Raw genomic sequence first — 21,686 nt, forward strand, 5'->3', positions numbered from 1 at the left:
GCCAGTTTTCTATCCAATTGGCCAAATTTCCCTCTATCCCATGCCTCCTGACGTTCCGCATAAACCTACCATGGGGAACCTTATCAAATGCCTTACTAAAATCCATGTATACTACATCCACTGCTCTACCTCATCCACATGCTTGGTCACCTCCTCAAAGAATTCAATCAGACTTGTAAGGCAAGACCTACCCTTCACAAATCCGTGCTGGCTGTCCCTAATCAAGCAGTGCCTTTCCAGATACTCATAAATCCTATCCCTCAGTACCCTTTCCATTACTTTACCTACCACCGAAGTAAGATTAACTGGCCTGTAATTCCCGGGGTTATCCCTATTCCCTTTTTTGAACAGGGGCACAACATTCGCCACTCTCCAGTCCCCTGGTACCACCCCCGTTGACAGTGAAGATGAAAAGATCATTGCCAACGGTACTGCAATTTCCTCTCTTGCTTCCCACATAATCCTAGGATATATCCCATTAGGCCCGGGGGACTTGTCTATCCTCAAGTTGTTCAAAATGTCCAACACATCTTCCTTCCTAACATGTATCTCCTCTAGCTTACCAGTCCGTTTCACACTCTCCTCTTCAACAATACGGTTCCTCTCATTCGTAAATACTGAAGAAAAGTACTCATTCAAGACCTCTCCTATCTCTTCCGACTCAATACACAGTCTCCCACTACTGTCCTTGATTGGACCTACCCTCGTTCTCGTCATTCTCATGTTTCTCACATACGCATAAAATGCCTTTGGGTTATCCTTGATCTTATCCGCCAGAGATTTTTCATGCCCTCTCTTGGCTCTCCTAATCCCTTCCTTCAGGTCCCTTCTGGCTATCCTGTATCCCTCCACTGCTCTGTCTGAACCCTGTTTCCTCAACCTTATGTAAGCCTCCTTCTTCCTCTTTACAAGACATTCAACCTCCCTCGTCAACCAAGGTTCCCTCACACGACCATTTCTTTCCTGCCTGACCTGTACATACATATCAAGGACACGTCGTATCTGTTCCTTGAAAAAGTTCCACATTGAAGTTGCAAAAGCTCCACCCAACCAGATATCACACATCACACATTGTGGAGCAGTGAACCTTAAGGTTTAAAATAAATCACCCCAACCACAAACCACCAGTGATTGGTACCCAAAAATCAATATGATAAATGTGAGCGATAGCAACCTGTATTCCTTAAATCTTCCCACATTAAAAAGAACATTGACACTTTTACTAGTGAGATTCATTTAGTTTCTTTAAAAAATAATTTTAGAATTATTAAGCTTATCCTTGACCAAGATAAGAGTAGGAGAAAGTGAGGACTGCAGATGCTGGAGATCAGAGCTTAAAAATGTGTTGCTGGAAAAGCGCAGCAGGTCAGGCAGCATCAAAGGTGCAGGAGAATCGACGTTTCAGGCATAAGCCCTTCTTCAGGAATGAGGAGGGTGTGCCAAGCAGGCTAAGATAAAAGATAGGGGGGAGGGGCGTTGGGAATACGATAGGTGGAAGGAGGTTAAGGTGAGGATGATAGGCTGGAGAGGGGGTGGGGGCAGGGAGGTCGGGAAGAAGATTGCAGGTCAGGAAGGCGGTGCTGTCTGAGGGTTGGGACTGAGATAAGGTGGGGGGAGGGGAAATGCGGAAGCTGGAGAAATCTGCATTTATCCCTTGTGGTTGGAGGGTTCCTAGGCAGAGGATGAGGCGCTCTTCCTCCAGGCATCGTGTTGCCATGGTCTGGCCATGGAGGAGGCCAAGGACCTGCATGTCCTTGGTGGAGTGGGAGGGGGAGTTAAAGTGTTCAGCCACGGGGCAGTTGGGTTGGTTGGTGCGGGTGTCCCAGAGGTGTTCTCTGAAACATTCCGCAAGTAGGTGGCCTGTCTCCCCAATGTATAGGAGGCCACATCGGGTGCAGCAGATGCAGTAAATGATATGTGTGGAGGTGCAGGTGAATTTCTGAAGGATATGGAAGGATCCCTTGGGTCCTTGGAGGGAAGTGAGGGGGGAGGTGTGGGCGCATGTTTTGAATTTCTTGCGGTTGCAGGGGAAGGTGCCGGGAGTGGAGGTTGGGTTGGTGGGGGGGTGTGGATCTGACGAGTGAGTCGCGGAGGAAGTGGTCTTTCCGCAATGCTGATAGAGGTGAGGAGGGAAATATATCCTTAGTGGTGGGGTCTGTTTGGAGGTGGCGGAAATGAAGAAGGATGATACGATGTATCTGGAGGTTGGTGGGGTGGTAGGTGAGGACCAGTGGGGTTCTGTCCTGGTGGCGATTGGAGGGGCGGGGTTCAAGGAAGGAGCGGGAAGTGGAGGAGATGCGGTGGAGAGCATCGGCAACCATGTCTGAGGGGAAATTACGGTCTTTGAAGAAGGAGGCCATCTGGGTTGTTCGGGATTGGAATTGGTCCTCCTGGGAGCAGATGCTGCAAAGGCGAAGGAATTGGGAATATGGGATGGCGTTTTTACTGGGGGCAGGGTGGGAGGAGGTGTAATCTAGGTAGCTGTGGGAGTCAGTCGTTTTATAGTAAACGTCCATGTTGAGTCGGTTGTCCGAGATAGAAATGGAGAGGTCTAGGAAGGGGAGGGAGGAGTCTGAGACAGTCCAGGTAAATTTGAGGTTGGGGTGGAAGGTGTTAGTAAAGTGGATGAACTGTTCAACCTCCTCATGGGAGCACGAAGTAGCGCCGATACAGTCATCGATGTAGTGGAGGAAAAGGTGGGGGGTGGTGTCAGTGTAGCTGTGGAAGATGGACTGTTCCACATATCCAACGAAGAGGCAGGCACAGCTGGAGCCCATGCGGGTGCCCATGTCAACTCCTTTGGTTTGGAGGAAGTGGGAGGATTGGAAAGAGAAGTTGTTCAGAGTGAGGACCAGTTCAGTCAGTCGAAGGAGGGTGTCAGTGGAAGGGTACTGGTTGGTTCGGCGGGAAAGGAAGAAGTGGAGGGCTTTGAAGCATTCGTGATGGGAGATGGAGGTGTATAGGTACTGGATGTCCATGATGAAGATAAGGCGTTGGGGCAGGGGAAGCAAAAATCATGGAGGAGTTGGAGGGCGTGGGTGGTGTCCCGAACATAGGTGGGGAGTTCTTAGACTAAGGGGGACAGGACCGTGTCAAGGTATGCAGAAATTAGTTCGGTGGGGCAGGAGCAGGCTGAGACAATGGGTCGGCTGGGGCAGTCATGTTTGTGGATTTTGGGCAGGAGGTAGAAACGGGCAGTGGGACTATGAAGTTGGAGGCAGTGGATGGGAGATCCCCTGAGGTGATGAGGTTATGGATGGTCTGGGAGATGATGATTTGGTGGTGGGAGGTGGGGTCATGGTCAAGGGGGCAGTAGGAGGTGGTGTCCGCGAGCTGGCGTTTAGCCTCAGCAATATAAAGATCGGTGCGCCAAACTATCACCGCGCCTCCCTTGTCTGCCGGTTTGATGGTGACGTTGGGGTTGGAGCGGAGGGAGTGGAGGGCTGCACGTTGCGAGGGTGAGAGGTTGGAGTGGGTGAGAGGGGTGGACAGTTTGAGGCGGTTAATGTCGCGGCAGCAGTTGGCTATGAAGAGATCGAGGGTGAGTAAAAGGCCAGCATGGGGTGTGTTGGAGCTGGGAGAAGGGGTTGTCAGAGGGTGGGCGAGAGTCCTGGTTGAAGACGTAGGCGCAAAGGCAGCGGAAGAAATGCTCGATGTCTCGCCGCGTGTTGAATTCGTTGATCCGGGTGCGTAGGGGATGAAGGTGAGGCCTCTGCTGAGGACTGATCTTTCATCCTCAGAGAGGGGGAGGTCTGGAGGGATGGGGAAAACACGGCAGGGCTGGGAGCTAGGACCTGGTGTGGGGCTGGAGCTGGGAGTGGGGGCGGGGTTAGGTGCAGGGGCGGAGATCGGCGGGGGGGGTGGGAAATCTGCGTGGGGGCGGACACACATACGGCGTGGTCGTTGTGCAGGCGAGTGACATCACTGGGGGTGGAAGTAGATGCGGCGACGGCAACTCCGGGGGCGGAAGTGGCTGCGGCGAATGCAGAAACGGTGTTGTTCCTGGTGGTTGTGGACCCCGCGGTGACCGCGAATCTGTCGGTGATGGTCTTCCTGGCGACCGTGGAGGCGATTGTCTGGGCGGCGATCACGGAGGCTGCATGGTCGGTGGGGGCAGAAGTGATGTAATGGTTCACGGCGGCGGTTGCTGCAGCGGCCGCGTGGTTAATGGCGCCCGAGAGCTTCCAGAGGCCGATGGAACATTCTGGAACGGTTGTGGAATCCGGAATGTGGGGGTAAGTACATGAAAGTTTTTGGTACTTACTGTCTTTAATTTCCGATATGGCTAGGAAGAACTGTTTGTTTAGTGTATGAATTCTTCTGTGGATGAAGAACAGTAGAGGTCCTTTGCAGGTCTGTGAGAGTGTTGTCCTGAGCTGGAGCAGGGCTGACTGCAGGGAATGTAGGTAGCGGCGCATGGCTGCAAGCGTGGAGCAGAGGATCCGGACGGAGGTCTGTTGTTGGAGGCTTCGGATTTGTTGTATGTACTGGTTGTCCTGGTTGGGTCCACATTTTGTTGGTCTGAACGTAGTCCGGAGTCCGTGTGGGGTCAGTCGGTTCCGTAGACAGGTGCTGAGGAAGGAGATGTGGCTGTGGTAGTGAGTCTGTTTGAGGACGTGGCTGAAGAGCTTCAGGGCAGAGGAGATGACCTGGGGGGTGCAGTGAGAGAGGGACTCACTGAGATCCTTGTAGAGGGAGGAGGAGAGCTTCTTCAAGGAAGGCATCCTTGCAAGAGGATTTGCAGTAGGTTAAAATCAACTAGGAGAAAGTGAGGACTGCAGATGCTGGAGACCTTCCACTAACCGCAAGAAATGCAAAACATGCGCCCACACCTCCCCCCTCACTTCCCTCCAAGGCCCCAAGGGATCCTTCCATATCCGTCAGAAATTCACCTGCACCTCTACACACATCATTTACTGCAACCGCTGCACCCGATGTGGCCTCCTATACATTGGGGAGACAGGCCGCCTACTTGCGGAACGTTTCAGAGAACACCTCTGGGACACCCGCACCAACCAATCCAACTGCCCCGTGGCTGAATACTTTAACTCCCCCTCCCACTCCGCCAAGGACATGCAGGTCCTTGGCCTCCTCCATCACCAGACCATAGCAACACGACGCCTGGACGCCCCTCCCCCAAGTCCCTCCTCCCTAACTTTTATCTTAGCCTGCTTGGCACACCCTCCTCATTCTTGAAGTAGGGCTTATGCCCGAAATGTCGATTCTCCTGCTCCTTTGATGTGCCTGACCTGCTGCGCTTTTCCAGCAACACATTTTTAAGCTCTGATCTCCAGCATCTGCAGTCCTCACTTTCTCCTGGTTGATTTTACCGTACTGCAAATCCTCTTGCAAGGATGCCTTCCTTGAAGAAGCTCTCCTCCTCCCTCTACAAGGATCTCAGTGAGTCCCTCTCTCACTGCACCCCCCAGGTCATCTCCTCTGCCCTGAAGCTCTTCAGCCACGTCCTCAAACAGACTCACTACCACAGCCACATCTCCTTCCTCAGCACCTGTCTACGGAACCGACTGACCCCGCACGGACTCCGGACTACGTTCAGACCAACAAAATGTGGACCCAACCAGGACAACCAGTACATACAACAAATCCGAAGCCTCCAACAACAGACCTCCCTCCGGATCCTCTGCTCCACGCTTGCAGCCATGCGCCGCTACCTACATTCCCTGCAGTCAGCCCTACCCCAGTTCAGGACAACACTCTCACAGACCTGCAAAGGACCTCGACTGTTCTTCATCCATGGAAGAATTCATACACTAAACAAACAGTTCTTCCTAGCCATATCGGAAATTAAAGATAGTAAGTACCAAAAGCTTTCATGTACTTACCCCCACATTCCGGATTCCTCAACCGTTCCAGAATGTTCCATCGGCCTCTGGAAGCTCTCGGGCGCCATTAACCACGCGGCCGCTGCAGCAACCGCCGCCGTGAACCATTACATCACTTCTGCCCCCACCGACCATGCAGCCTCCGTGATCGCCGCCCAGACAATCGCCTCCACGATCGCCAGGAAGACCATCACCGACAGATTCGCGGCCACCGCGGGGTCCACAACCACCAGGAACAACACCGTTTCTGCATTCACCGCAGCCACTTCCGCCCCCGGAGTTGCCGTCGCCGCATCTCCTTCCACCCCCAGTGATGTCACTCGCCTGCACAATGACCACGCCGCATGTGTCCCCACCTCCACGCCGATCCCTGCCCCCACGCCGATCCCCGCCCCCACGCCTAACCCCGCCCCCACACCTAACCCCGCCCCCATGCCGATCTCCACTCCCGCACCTAACCCCGCCCCCACTCCCAGCTCCAGTCCCACACCAGATCCTAGCTCCCAGCCCTGCCATATTTTCACCATCCCTCCAGACCTCCCCCTCTCTGAGGATGAAAGATCAGTCCTCAGCAGAGGCCTCACCTTCATCCCCCTACGCACCCAGATTAACTAGTTCAACACGCGGCGAGACATCGAGCATTTCTTCCGCCGGCTTCACCTCCTCGCCTGCTTCTTCAACCAGGACTCCCACACACCCTCTGACGACCCCTTCTCCCAGCTCCAACACACCCCATCCACCTGGACACCCCGTGCTGGCCTTTTACCTGCCCTCGATCTCTTCATAGCCAACTGCCACCGCGACATTGACCGCCTCAACCTGTCCACCCCTCTCACCCACTCCAACCTCTCACCCTCGCAACGTACAGCCCTCCACTCCCTCTGCTCCAACCCCAACCTCACCATCAAACCGGCAGACAAGGGAAGCGTGCTGGTTGTTTGGCGCACCAATCTTTACACCGCTGAAGCTAATCGCCAGCTCGCGGACACCTCCTCCTACTGCCCCCTTGACCATGACCCCACCTCCCACCACCAAACCATCATCTCCCAGACCATCCATAATCTCATCACCTCAGGGGATCGCCCATCCACCGCCTCCAACTTCATAGTCCCACAACCCCGCACCGCCCCTTTCTACCTCCTGCCCAAAATCCACAAACCTGACTGCCCTGGCCGACCCATTGTCTCAGCCTGCTCCTGCCCCACCAAACCCATCTCTGCATACCTCGACACGGTCCTGTCCCCCTTAGTCCAAGAACTCCCCACCTATGTTCGGGAGACCACCCATGCCCTCCACCTCCTCCATGATTTTCACTTCCCCGGCCCCCAACACCTTATCTTCACCATGGACATCCAGTCCCTATACACCTCCATCCCCGATCATGAAGGCCTCAAAGCCCTCCGCTTCTTCCTTTCCCGCCGAACCAACCAGTATCCTTCCACTGACACCCTCCTTCGACTGATTGAAATGGTCCTCACTCTGAACAACTTCCCTTTCCAATCCTCCCACTTCCTCCAAACCAAAGGAGTAGCCATGGGCACCCGCATGGGCCCCAGCTATGCCTGCCTCTTCGTTGGATATGTGGAATAGTCCATCTTCTGCAGCTACACTGGCACCACTCCCCACCTTTTCCTCCACTACATCAATCGGCGCTACTTCGTGCTCCCATGAGGAGGTTGAACAGTTCATCAACTTTACTAACACCTTCCACCCCGACCTCAAATTTACCTGGACCGTCTCACACTCCTCCCTCCCCTTCCTAGACCTCTCCATTTCTATCTCGGATGACCGACTCAACATGGATGTTTACTATAAAACGACTGACTCCCACAGCAACCTAGATTATACCTCCTCCCACCCTGCCCCCAGTAAAAACGCCATCCCATATTCCCAATTCCTTCGCCTTCGCTGCATCTGCTCCCAGGAGGACCAATTCCAATACTGAACAACCCAGATGGCCTCCTTCTTCAAAGACCACAATTTCCCCTCAGACGTGGTTGACGATGCTCTCCACCGCATTTCCTCCACTTCCTGCTCCTCCGCCCTTGAACCCCGCCCCTCCAATCGCCACTAGGACAGAACCCCACTGGTCTTCACCTACCACCCCACCAACCTCCAGATACATCGTATCATCCTTCTTCATTTCCGCCACCTCCAAACAGACCCCACCACTAAGGATATATTTCCCTCCTCACCTCTATCAGCATTGCGGAAAGACCACTCCCTCCGCGACTCACTCGTCAGATCCACACCCCCCCCACCAACCCAACCTCCACTCCCGGCACCTTCCCCTGCAACCGCAAGAAATTCAAAACTTGTGCCCACACCTCCCCCCTCACTTCCCTCCAAGGCCCCAAGAGATCTTTCCATATCCGTCACAAATTCACCTGCACCGCCACACACATTATTTACTGCATCCGCTGCACCCGATGTGGCCTCCTATACATTGGGGAGACAGGCCACCTACTTGCGGAACATTTCAGAGAACACCTCTGGGACACCCGCACCAACCAACCCAACCGCCCCGCGGCTGAACACTTTAACTCCCCCTCCCACTCCGCCAAGACATGCAGGTCCTTGGCCTCCTCCATTGCCAGACCATGGCAACACGACGCCCGGAGGAAGAGCGCCTCATCTTCCGCCTAGGAACCCTCCAACCACAAGGGATGAATGCAGATTTCTCCAGCTTTCTCATTTCCCCTCACCCCACCTTTGCTCAGTCCCAACCCTCAGAATCAGCACCGCCTTCTTGACACGCAATCTTCTTCCCGACCTCTCTGCCCCCACCCCCTCTCCGGCCTATCACCCTCACCTTAACCTCCTTCTACCTATCGTATTCCCAATGCCCCTCCCCCAAGTCCCTCCTCCCTACCTTTTATCTTAGCCTGCTTGGCACACCCTCCTCATTCCTGAAGAAGGGCTTATGCCAGAAATGTCGATTCTCCTGCTCCTTTGACGCTGCCTGACCTGCTGCGCTTTTCCAGCAACACATTTTCAAGATTAGAGTAGTGCTGGAAAAGCACAGCTGGTCAGGCAGCATCCGAGGAGCAGGAAAATCAACATTTCGGGCAAAAGCCCTTCATCAGGACTTTTGCCTGAAATGTCAATTTTCCTGCTCCTCAGATGCTGCCTGACCTACTGTGCTTTTCCAGCACTACTCTAATCTTGATTCTAATCTCCAGCATCTGCAGTACCCACTTTTTGCCTAGTTTTCTCTTGTCATTGTTAGTTGTCCTTTTTTTGAAGAATAAAACTACTCAAGGTCATGACTTTCTGCCGTGACTATTCACATGATTGAATGGATGATTCTCAACCCACAGACCTTTGGGCTTATGGGGCAGGATGTCCCACAAGGGAATAGGGTCTGGAGTGCAGGATTCAATTCATTTTCTTCCCTTCTCTGCTGCCACCCTGCCCCATCAGTAAAGTGTTGGCACTCGAAGCATGATGCAGCTTGCTGGAGAAATTGTTACTCCTTGAAAAAATTGTTAGCCATCTCCTCTCAGTCATTAACATCATTGTCGCCATGCTCCATGAGGAACTTCAGAGTTTCTTTGTTGTGATGTCTTTCTCCTCCCTTGGAAAGCGAGCTATTTAAAGTTAAAAATCACACAACACCAGGTTATAGTCCAATAGGTTTAATTGGAAGCACACTAGCTTTCGGAGCAACACTCCTTCATCAGGTGGTAGTGGTCCGAAAGCTAGTGTGCTGTCAATTAAACCTAATGGACTATAAGCTGGTGTTGTGTGATATTTAACTTTGTACTCCCTAGTCCAACACTGGCATCTCCAAATCATAGCCATTTAAAAGTTGAGAGAACAGGACCTGGCAAGAATTTTTCTTTCAGCGATCCATGCTTGGTGTGCAGTCCAACATAATTGATTTTGCAGGCTTTGAGCCTGAATGTTATTGAACTAGCTTCAAGAGGACACAAGCAATTATGTAATGGTCTTCCCATTGAATTGAGAGAATACTATGGTGGCATTGCTGACAGAATTTCTCAAGTGCTCATATATTCTCAGTTGATAAACAGGCCAGGTCTCACTGTAGAACAGGAGTGTGGTGAAGGCAAATGCTCAGCGCACATGAGGAGTTTTATTGTCTTGTGGAGGTTTTTGTTGCCAACACTCACTGTTGTAGTCAGTAGAGGCTGATGCAACTAATCCTGTATTGAATCGCTTCATCAATGGCAACTTTGAGAAAGTTGGCTTTCAAGGTATGTTCAGTGTTTAATATTTTACAGCGTTTCTCCTTCAACACATATGTGAGGTGGAATATTTAGCTAACCAGGTCTGGGTCGACATATGAGTTCTAGTTTGGCAACTCTAAATATAGAGTTGCCCGATGAAGGGCTTTTGCCTGAGACATTGATTTTTCTGCTCCTCAGATGCTGCCTGACCTGCTGTGCTTTTCCAGCACCACTCTAATCTTGACTCTGCACTTGCAGTCCTTCCTTTTGCCTAACTCTAAGGATAGGCCAAGTCTCATGCATGCAGAGTTGACATTGAGAGTGGAGTGTGAAACTGGATCAGAATGTGCAATAGTACTGTATTAATATGCATAGTGCAGGTGATGTATGTCTATGCAGGATTGTGAGGAAGTTTCTCGGATATTCAAGTCTCTGAAGAAACCATAGAGCCTCACAATTTACAGAGCTAAATACTTCAGTCAGGTTGATGACTGCAGTAAAACATTAGTTCTTACTTAGTTCTTGACATATTCCTCAGATATACCTGGTAATGAAGACAATGCCAGAGGTTTGTCTGAAAGTGTCACTGGCAAGTTTTCCTCAGCAACAAGAGATAGTCAATTCAGAGGAACGTGTGTCACAATTTTCGCTGCTCTGGAGAACCAAGGAATAATTTGATAGTTTCCACAGCATGATTTATACCACTTCTTGAATATGTTACAATTATCACATTCCTAGAGTAAGGAGGGACATGCACTGTCTTGTCAAATCTGCAGGATGAGTGCACAGAGATTTCATGGGAACAAAAGCCAAGCAATTTTCTAAACGTCAGCTTTAACATCACAAGGGCCACAGGATTTTTAAAATTATTCATCCATTTGATTATTTCTTGCAGTTCTACCATTGATGGAGGTTCAATGTATTTGACCAAATGGTAGTGGGGGACGATAGCCTGGAAAATAGAATTCCCACTATGAATTGATGATTGAAAAGTTGTTGGATGAATCCCAAAGAGGTTTAGCAGCTATTTGGGAAGGCAAATGGACTGTTAGTCTTTATTTCAAAGGGAATGGAGTATGGCAACAGGGAACTGTTGCTAAAACTGTACAATGGACTAATTAGACCACAGCTGAAATATCATGTATGATTTTGGGTCCTTATCTAAGGAAAGATATTGAGGACAATCCAGAGAAAGTTCATGAGGCTGATCCCAGGTAAGAAGGGACTGTTTTATGAGAAGCAGTTGAATTGGTTGGGCTACTGCTCATGGGGGCTGAAAATAATGAGAACAGATCTTACTGAAACATAAAAGATTTTTCAGAGGCATGACAGGGGAGATGCAGAGAGGTTGTTTCATCTTGTCTCGTGTCAAAGGGCATAATTTCACAGAAAGAGGTCACCCTTTTAAGACAGAAATTAGGAAGAATTTCTTCTCTCTGAGGGCAGTGAATCTGTGGAACTCTATACCACAGAGGCTGTTCCGGCTGAGTCATTAAGTATACTCAACACTGAGATAGACAGATTTTAATCAGTCGGGGAAATCAAGGGTTTTTAAAATCCATTCGTGGGATGAGGGCATCGCTGGCTGGGACAGCATTTAGTGCCCAAAGGGCAGTTAAGAGTCAATCAGATTGTTGTGGGTCTGGAGTCACGTGTAGGCCAGACCAGGTAAGGATTTGCTTCCTCTAAGGGACATAAGTGAATCAAATGGGTTTTTCCAACAACTGACAATGGATTTATGGTCATCATTAGACTCTTAATCCCAGATTTTTTATTGAATTCAAATTCAAATCTGCCATGGCTAGATTCAAACCCAGGTCAAACATTACCTGGGTATCTGGATAAACATTCTAGCGATAATACCACTAGGTCATCACCTCCCCGAAGGGAATAAAGCAGGAAAGTGAAGTTGAGGGTTATCAGATCAGCCATGATTTCATTGAATAGCAGGTTGAATAGGTAGGCAGCATTTATTAAAGATAACAATGCCATTTGTCAATTCCAGGAAGAATATTTCCATAAGGTTATAATGCCATCAGATGTAGGAGGAGAAGTAGGCCATTTAGCCCATCAAGTCAGCCAGTCTAGATGCAGCTATCAACTCGGAAGGTGAATTTACTCAGAAGCAGAGGACAGGAACATAATATGTACGAATAGGCCTGTTCCACCATTCAATGAGATAATGGATGATGTAGAGCCTAACTCCAACCATCTGTCTTGGTCCCATATTTTGTGATCCAGGAAAAATAAGGAGTGTCCTGAGAGACAGTTGTAAGTTCCTGATTTCTTAGAAGACTAATACCACTCTTCTAGATGAGAGTGAGACAAATAGTTTACAAGATTTGTGTAAAGATTTGTAGCTCAGGTGGTGGTTACAGTTGTTGTGGGTATGTTTGCCAAGCTGGGAAGTTGGTTTGCAGACGTTTCGTTCCCTGTCTAGGTGACATACTCAGTGCTGTGGAGCCTCCTGTTAAGCGCTGCTGTACTGTGTCAGTTGGAATTTATTTAATCTTGCTCCCGCTGCTTCCTGTTGCCAGTTCCGACAATTATAGCTGATAAGAACGATATGGCATATATTTCAGAAGTATTGCTAATTGCAAAAATATAATCTTTAACTCGCTCAATGCCTTTCACTTGTCAATTATGTAAGTGTCTATTTGTACATTAATCTTACCAATCTCAGACATTGATCTCAGACATTAATCTTACCAATCTCAGACATTAGTGCTATCAAACTAAACAATAAAAATGCTGATTGTGGAAAATTATTATTTAAAATTAATGTCCAGTGAGAGAGCTGAGAAACATAGAAATACCCAACAAACTGATGATTCTGCAGGATTAGGAGGCATTGTCTTTTGGATTCATAAGGACTTACTTGAAAACATTTGCTGTAGGGTGAGGACATGAATGAAAAAGAATATGCAGTTGCAATGTGCTTAGTGAACAATATAGAAATTTAGAAAGTCCCTTGATCTCCCCAAATGTGTAGCATTAATGGTTGAGAAGGAAGGTATAAGTGAGAAATGTGCTGTATTTCCATGGTTCTTGAATAAATACCAATAGCTACAAAGCAATCCTTTTGGAGACAACTCTCATTCTGTTCTGTTCTCTCCTGGTTTCTACGCAACATCCCCCACCATACCTTACCTAAAATGAGGATCTCCAAAGAAGAAAGAGTAAAAGTCAAATGTATTTTGAATTCTGTCATGTAAGGACTCATTTCTTTCTATTTGTGAAAGTATAACATTTTCAGGAAATTAGCACCACTTTTTATTAATCAGCAACATTTAGTTTAGATGCCATTTTAAAAATAACAATACCTCAAAATCTAATGCTCTGAAGTATTCACCAAAAACCCAGCAACAAAAACTTGCATTAATGAAGCCATTTAGTATAGGAAGATATCACAAGGCATTTCACAGAAGCATTAGCAAACAAATAACAGCAAAGAAAAATCAGGACAAAATTAATAGTCAAATGTGACAAGTCAACAAATGTGTGCTATTTAATGAGAGCCAACATAGAGTTCCTAAGGATAAAGTTAAAAATCACACAACACCAGGTTACAGTTCAACAGGTTTGTTTGTAAGCACTAGATTTTGTACCACTGCTCCTTCATCAGGTGGTTGTGATGAGCCACCTGATGAAGGAGCAGTGCTCCGAAAGCTCCTGCTTCCAAATAAACCTGTTGGACAATAACCTGGTGTTGTGTGATTTTTCACTTTGTACACCCCACTCCAACACCAGCACCTCCAAATCATTCCTAAGGATAATTTTTTTTTGCCTTATTTGCTGGAGATTTTTGAAGAAGCAACAGAGGGTTAATGAGGGCATTTAACATAGTGCTGTATAACAAACTTGTGAGGAAAGTTAGATCTCATACAATAAAAGAAACAGTAGAAACATGGGCAAAATCTAATAGCAGCCTGAACGACATGGGCTATTGCCACAAATGAGGCAAGAGATCTGGCAAGGCCTGTTTCGATATTGGAAGCAACTCATTGCATCTTTTAATTTCAAACTCAAGTCGTATTAAATTGCAATCATTTCATTGTCCATTTGCAATGCACACAGAATGAATGTGCTTAGGGTTCAAATGCTAATCTCAGGGCAATTTGCATCAAGTCATTGATGATTACATTGGGATCCCAGTGAAACTGAAGTTAATGGCAATGACTTACAAAGAATGAAGTGGTGGATGAAACTGTCACAAAACTTATGAAACTTCCAAGACTACTGTGGGAGGCAGAGACTGTCATTTCACTATGTGTCACGTAATTATTACCAATGACTCTACGGAATGCAATGAAAGATTGACTGATTGATGCAGGTCTGGGTTGGCAAGAGGGTCAGAGTGCAGAAGGCCCTTTCTTTTCGATGTTTTGTGTTGGTCACTCAGTTGGCACAGCACCTTCACCAAATTGGTGAGCATGCTCAGGCTGACGGTGAATGCATGATGCAGACATAATGCTCATTATTGGGTGCTGTGTATCACACTGATTGGAGGAGAGTATGCAGCTTTCATATGCAGGGTAAGCCACTACTGACTGCTCTGAGGGCTAAGAATCAGTTCTGCTCCTTACCTTCCCTATCTAGGTGATTATCCCCTCAGAGTGATGTACTCAGCTGCTGCTGGAATGTTGGTCACTGTGACCGCCTTCCTAAGAAATCAAAAGGGGCTGCAGGAGGACCAGAGCCAACAGCAAGCCCAGGGACAGCAGCAGACCTCCACAGAGTCTGAGGAAAACCAGTTCAAGCCAAGGCCCTTCAGAATAAGAGGTCCTCAGGAGGCCCAGGGGTTTTTGCCCCAGTTCCATTTCCTGGGGATGAGTGAGGCACAGTGTCAATGCACATATCTTGGACACTGACGGAACTGTGTCAAAGATAATAAAATGGGATCTGAGGGCCGTAGGGGTGGGAAGCCATCCTCTCCTAATAGTTGTGAAGATTGTAGCAACTTTGAACTTTTGTGCTATTGATTCCTTCCATGGAGTGACAGTGATCTTTCAGAGATCTCTCAGTTGTGCACCCACAAATGCATCAGGACAGAGGCCAGCTGTGGAAGATCACACTGGTTCATTTTGATCCCCCAGGGTGTTATTAACTTTTGACACGTGGCACTGAGAGATCTGCATCTCATCACTGTGGAATTCACCAACAGAAAGAGGTTCCATTCCACTAATATACAGGTAATTTCCATTCAGCACTACCATTTCCTGAAGATGCATGCTCACTAACCTGGCAGCTGCCAAGACTCCTATGTCCTGGAGCACCCTCTTGTATCTGCTGCATTTGAGAGTCTAGATGCATTACAAGGCTGGTTACTGTGTGGCAAGGGTTCTCCACTGCAAACATAGCTCCTGACACTGTGGCAGTACCCCACGACCAATGCAGAGTGCAGATACAACACTACCCAAGCTTCGACCAGAGCTGTGATGGAGCACAGTATATGGCCATGGAGCTTACAGTTCCACTGCTTCGACTGGTCTGCAGGAGGGAATCCCTTCAGTATAATCAGGACTGAATATACTGCATCGACCTGGCATTCAGTGTTCTGCATGATTGGAGCTAGCAATGAGACGATGTGTGGGATGCTGAGAGACTGGGAAAATGGGAGCAGACTTCCAGGAAGGAGAATGAGGACAATGGAGAGGAGGAAACTCTCTTTCTGCATGACAGAGCTCAGCTGCATCAGGTACTACAAGCTTGACAGGACCTGATTGATACCCATTCCCAGTAGATGAGAGCTAGGCACAGCTCACCATCATAGATTGTAAAATAGTTATTGGTTATGATTTCAGCAGTTGATTTGCATTGTAGGGTGAACTGCAACTCTGCTCATTTTGATCATGTGTCATTTTGCTGACTGTCAACAAAAACTCATCTTTGGAATGATCTGATTGCTTGTGATATTTGTGGTTTTTCCCTAATGGACAATGACAAGGTGCAAGTTTTCAGTGAGCATTGGGAAAAGATGCACAGTGACTTAAAACTGTCAGCTAAGGATGAAGCTAAGAACAAGTAAACTGTGTTGCCTGGTGCTTAAGCAGTACCAAAGAGAATGGTTTGCCTGTGTGAGGGAATGTTAGCCATGCTGCCTCTGTGCCATAAACAGCGTGGTTTTCTGGTTTCTGGGCCATTACTTTGGAGGTGAAGGGCAATGTAGGAGTGTTAACCGAGAACGGCCTTTTAAAGATAGTGCAGGCACCAGGGATGTCACCTTTTGGCTGATATCCAGTGAATGGCAAGTTGTCGTGGTACGATGGGGCTAGAATCGAATGAGAAGGGCACAATAGGAACAGTGTAGGTAGTTAATGAGTTTGTAAGATACAGTAAAAGATTTTGCTCTGTCTTGTGGAGAGAAACTCTCTGAGAAACTTAAAGAAACCAACACTAAGTCAAACAGAAGTAAGATACAGTCAACGGATAAGTGACAGGAAACAGAGGGCTGTCTTTTATGGATGTTTTTATACTTCAGGAAGATATATTCTACAGTTCGCCATGAGTCAGTGTTGGGACCCTTGCTTTCCTGATATATATTTAGTGACCTAGACTTTAGTCACTAATACACAATTACAAAATTTGCAGATGATGTGAAACGAGAAAGCATTATGAACTGTGAGGAAGATAGTGCAGAACTTCAAAAGGACTTGGACAAGTTGGTAGAATGGGTGCATAAGTGGCAGGTGAGGTTCTCTGCAGAGAAGTGTGAAGTAGAAACAATACAGAGAAACATAATCAAATATAGGGTAGTACTTTAATGGTGTGCAGGACCAGAGTTACTTGGGGAGGCAGTAATGTTTTCTTGAATTTAAAAAAAAACAATCAATGAGGTGATATGTAAGATTAGAGTGCATGAAATTATTCAGAATATAAAAGCATAAATTGATAATTAATTCAGAAAACAGACAGCAAAATCAATGGTTACTTTTGGGACTGCAAGATAAAAACTGAGGAGTGTCTCAAGAATCAGTGCTAGGGCTTCAGATACTAAACAATCCATATCAATAACCTGGATAAGGAGTTTGGAGAAATGTATCCAGATTTGCTGATGATGCAATCTGAGCCAGTTAAGTTAATTCTGGCACTTCATCAAGAGACTGAAAAAATATATAAATTGTTTAAGTGATTGGGCAAGATTTGCAGATTAAAATGATTTTTTTTCACTTTCAAAGGAAGAATGGGAAATCAGAACACATTTTAAAAGGTAAGAGATTAGTAACCTTTGATAGTCAGCAGGAGCTAAGTGTTCTTGTATGTGAAACACAGAATGTTAACATGCAGTTGCAGCTAGCCATTAGGATGGCAAAATAAATGTTTGACTTCACTATGAGTATAAGAATAAAGAAATCTTGTTGCATTTGTATAGAATTTTGACGAGGGCCCAAGCGCAGTATACTTTTGGTAACTTTACAGAAGGAAGGGCATACATATCTTAGGACAATGATTTAAAGATTGATGAGATTGATTCCTGGAAGGATAGTATAGTTCAATGAGGAGGAATTGAGTGGAATGCGCCTCTGAGCTTTAGAAGAATGGGAGGTGATGTAAGTAAAAAATGAAAGATTTTACATATCTTGGTGGAATAGATATCAAGGCTGTTTCCCCTCGAACTAAGGGTCATAGTCTCAGAATATGGAGTCAGCTGTGAAAGACTGAGATCAGCAGACAGTTCTTAATCCAGAGGGTTTTGAATCTCTGCATCTCTGTGTTCAGATGGCTGTGAATTCAAAGTCAATGAATATGTTTGAGACTGATCTTATAGATGATTGAGTGAGTAAAGGGATCGCATTTCCAATGCCCCTCCCCCAAGTCCCTCCTCCCTACCTTTTATCTTAGCCGGCTGGACACATTTTCCTCATTCCTGAAGAAGGGCTCATGCCCGAAACGTCGATTCTCCTGCTCCCTGGATGCTGCCTGACCTGCTGCGCTTTTCCAGCAACACATTTTCAGCATACAGAAATTAAAGACAGGGATATGCAAAGAAGGATACAAATATTACAGATAGTTGTAATATTGAAGGAGCTTACAAAGATCCAGGAAAAAGAGAGAAGTTAATATTAGGGACCGAGACAATGGTCCTTGATATCTGACAAACATTGTGACAAATCAGAGATGATGGAGAGATCAAGAGAAAATTGGTGAGAAAGTACAGCTGGGTATCTTCAAAGTGCATGTGAATTCTGGCGCGATCTTGGTTGAAATTGCAGAGATGCAGCTTAGAGATGAGAAGTAGGAGGGAGCTGAGAGTTGATTCTAAGCAGTATCCAGCGATAACAGTGTGAATGCTAGAAGAAAAGGGCTTGTAGGTGATTCTGTCATCTACAACTGAGTAGAAAAATGTGGAACCAGATGATGAGTGACTTTGATATTAGGCAGTTTAGTACTGAAGTTGAAGAGAAAACTGATTAGCGGATGGCCAGTGGGATTCTGGGAAACATGAACACAGACTTGGAAGGTTTCAGAACTGAGAAGAGGAAAGGGGAGGTGGACACAGAAAGGTAATTTACAGGACAATAGCAGAGGGTATTAACAGTGGACATTTTGAGGAGAAGGGTGATGATGGAAGGTTTCAAGAAGAGGGGGAAAGAACCTGAGCAGAAGGAACTGTTAGCATTATCAGGAAATCATTCTGATAGTTCCACTGAGGTCTGCAGCCTTATCATATTAAATCTCAATTTCACAACGTGGTCTCCTATCAGAAGAGATATTTGTTCCATTCATATCCCGAAACCTCCCAGCAATCACAATCATACGTCTTCATTATGTTGAAATTTAATTGAGTAAGAGTAGTAATATTTAGTATGACTTTTTTGTCTACTCTACTAAAGAAATTAATTAAGCTGTGAAAATAATATGCAGAAAATAATATGTGGGCGGCACGGTGGCACAGTGGTTAGCACTGTTGCCTCACAGCGCCAGAGATCTGGGTTCAATTCCCACCTCAGGCGACTGACTGTGTGGAGTTTGCACGTTCTCCCCGTGTCTGCGTGGGTTTCCTCCGGGTGCTCCGGTTTCCTCCCACAGTCCAAAGATGTGCAGGTCAGGTGAATTGGCCACGCTAAATTGCCCGTAGTGTTAGATAAGGGGTAAATGTAGGGGTATGGGTGGGTTGCGCTTTGGCGGGTCGGTGTGGGCTTGTTGGGCCGAAGGGCCTGTTTCCACACTATAATGTAATCAAAAAAATCAATCAAAAGTTCTTTTGAAATGTATAAATGCATTCATCATATATTATGTCAGAGCAAGATTTCAATGGAACATGTCAGCAAAAGTCTATTATATGATTTATGCTGTATGTCATATATACAATTATCACATCTGTCAGCAATTTTTTGTGATGGCAATGACATGAAATGGCACTGTAAAAGGCATGGATAATGTTTAGTGTTCCCTCATGGTGCTAGCTAATTTGGCCAGAGAAAATGAAGTTAGTCTGGCAAATGAAATATTTGCTATCTGCTTTATAGGTTAATCAAGTGTTACTTGTGATATTTGGTGTAGATCATTATTTGAAGTGTCCAGCAATGTATGAACTCAGAGCCAATATCACGGACATCTTTCTGGATTAGGTGGAGAGTGGAGAAGAACTTTGTTCCACCTTTTCCATTAAACTGCCATTTGGGACATACATTCAGTGATCGTTGGTGCTTTTTGACCCTGGGCCATTACCTGGATGAGTGGAGTTCCAACAACAATTGAGAAGCTCAACACGCTGCAGGAAAAAGCAGCCATTGGACAGGCAGCCTATTCACCACTTCAACATTCACTCTTTCCACCTTGGACAGCAAAGTGTACCACCTGCAAAATGATTACAGTTGATCCCAAAGAGACTTTCCCCACTTTGTTACAATTCCCGCCAGGCTACCTTAAATCAGTCTACTTCCAGGTGGTGGAGGGCTGGATTGCCACCTTTTGGTTACTGACCTGCCCCTTTGGTTGGTTGCAAAGATCCCTGCCCTAGTATGGAAAGTTTCCTACAGACACAAATCAACCCATGTTTTAAAAGGAACCAATAAAACCAGACTTCCCTAAAATAACAAAAAGTGTAAGTTTGTTAGTTAATAAATTTGAGAAGAAATAGCAATGCATAACAGGTGCACACGGATTGGAAGTAAGAGGTGACCCCAAGAAGATACAATTTCTTTTCAAAAGTCTGGATTGTTTGTGGAGGTGGATAGGTGAATGTTGTGGATGTTAGTAGTCCCACTGATGTTAGCAGTTCAACAGCTCATTTCAAGATCTTGGCTTTATAAGTTGATTAAAACTTTTTGTCCTGATTCCTTTGGTGGTTGCTGACTGACAGCACTCAGAGTGAGAGAGTTTTCATTCTTTAGTTGCTGGGTTTAGTATTTAAATGGATGTTCTCAAAGCTGTGACCCCCACAGCTTTCTGATCTAACCTACTATGAGGTCAGGCTACTAACAGAAAAAGACCAGGGTTGAAGCTCACTTTTAACCCCTGTCCCCAAGCATTCTTGAAAGTAGTAAAATGTAAATATGCTTCTGTCCAGGCGCCTGTTTCTTTACTGAACCATCATATTCACAGTCATAAATACTTCCAGGAGTTGATAATTCAGTTTGTGGTGCACTTTATCCATTTGAAGCTTCTTTGACACCTATTCAAATGTAACATTAGAGTCTCTTTCCCTCTCCAGGCAAAGATAGAAGCTATATCTGCAGTCAACCTTTGACAGTATCTTTTAAAAAAAAAACACATATTGTAATCAAAGCTCGATATATCCATAGGTAATTTGGGGATATGATCTGTGGTCTTAACAAGATGCACAGAAACTCAGCTGGGTTCCTTCGACAACACCTTCCAAAGCTACGGCTGCTACCATCTCGAAAGACAAGGGCAGAAATTGCATGCTAACACCACCACCTGCAAATTCAACTCCAAGGTCTATGCCATCCTGACATGAAAACATATCACCATCTCTTCACTGTTGCTGGGTCAAAATACTGGAACTCTCTTCCTACTGGTGCAATGGGTGTACCCATGTCACAGGAACTGCAGCAATTCAAAAAAGTGACTCATCAGCAACTTCTCCAGGGCACTTAGGAATAAACAGTCAATGCTGGCCAAGCCAGCAATGCCCACAACCCAGGAAATAAATAAAAGGAAAAATTCAAAGAAATAACAAGAATATTGCTTCAAAATTTCTGCACCATTTCTGAGAAACAGGCCTGATCGCCTGATTTTCCAGCTCTAAATGCTTGAAGGTACAATTGCCATTAGTCCACCAAACTGAGTAGGATTTGGCCCAGCCATGATGAAGTAACAATGATATATTTCAAAGTCAGGATGGTGTGTGACCTGCACGGGGAACCTTCCATGCTGACAGCGATGTTGCCATGCATCTGTTGTTTTTATCCTTCTATATGGTAGAGGCCACAAATGTGAAAGGTGCAGACAAAGAAGCCTTGGTGAGTTGCTGCAGTGAATCTTGTAGATAGCACAGACCAAATCATTAAAGGCTTTTTTATTATTGGATGTCTGTATACGCTTCTTACAGTCAGTTGACAGAGACACCGTTTACTTCTACTTTAGACTATTTACACAGTGCTACGGACACAGATCTCGTTCAGACACCTAAATGCATTTTAATTTCTTTCATAGCACTGAGCTGGACAACTGGATTTTAGATTAC

The 21,686-nt window shown here is 46.4% G+C and overlaps 1 long non-coding RNA gene and 1 pseudogene across 1 annotated transcript in view; both read right to left on the minus strand.

Annotated features, from left to right (window-relative positions):
• Window positions 1-4,724, minus strand: part of LOC148150641 (uncharacterized) — a 48,175-nt pseudogene extending 43,451 nt beyond the window's left edge.
• Window positions 1-21,686, minus strand: part of LOC148150640 (uncharacterized) — a 134,592-nt gene that overhangs the window by 45,829 nt on the left and 67,077 nt on the right. The gene's annotated exons all lie outside the window — the stretch shown is intronic.

Source organism: Chiloscyllium plagiosum, unplaced genomic scaffold, assembly GCF_037043375.1.
Source record: "Chiloscyllium plagiosum isolate Xiang-an unplaced genomic scaffold, Cpla_swu_hap1 HiC_scaffold_3, whole genome shotgun sequence".
Classification (NCBI taxonomy): domain Eukaryota; kingdom Metazoa; phylum Chordata; class Chondrichthyes; order Orectolobiformes; family Hemiscylliidae; genus Chiloscyllium; species Chiloscyllium plagiosum.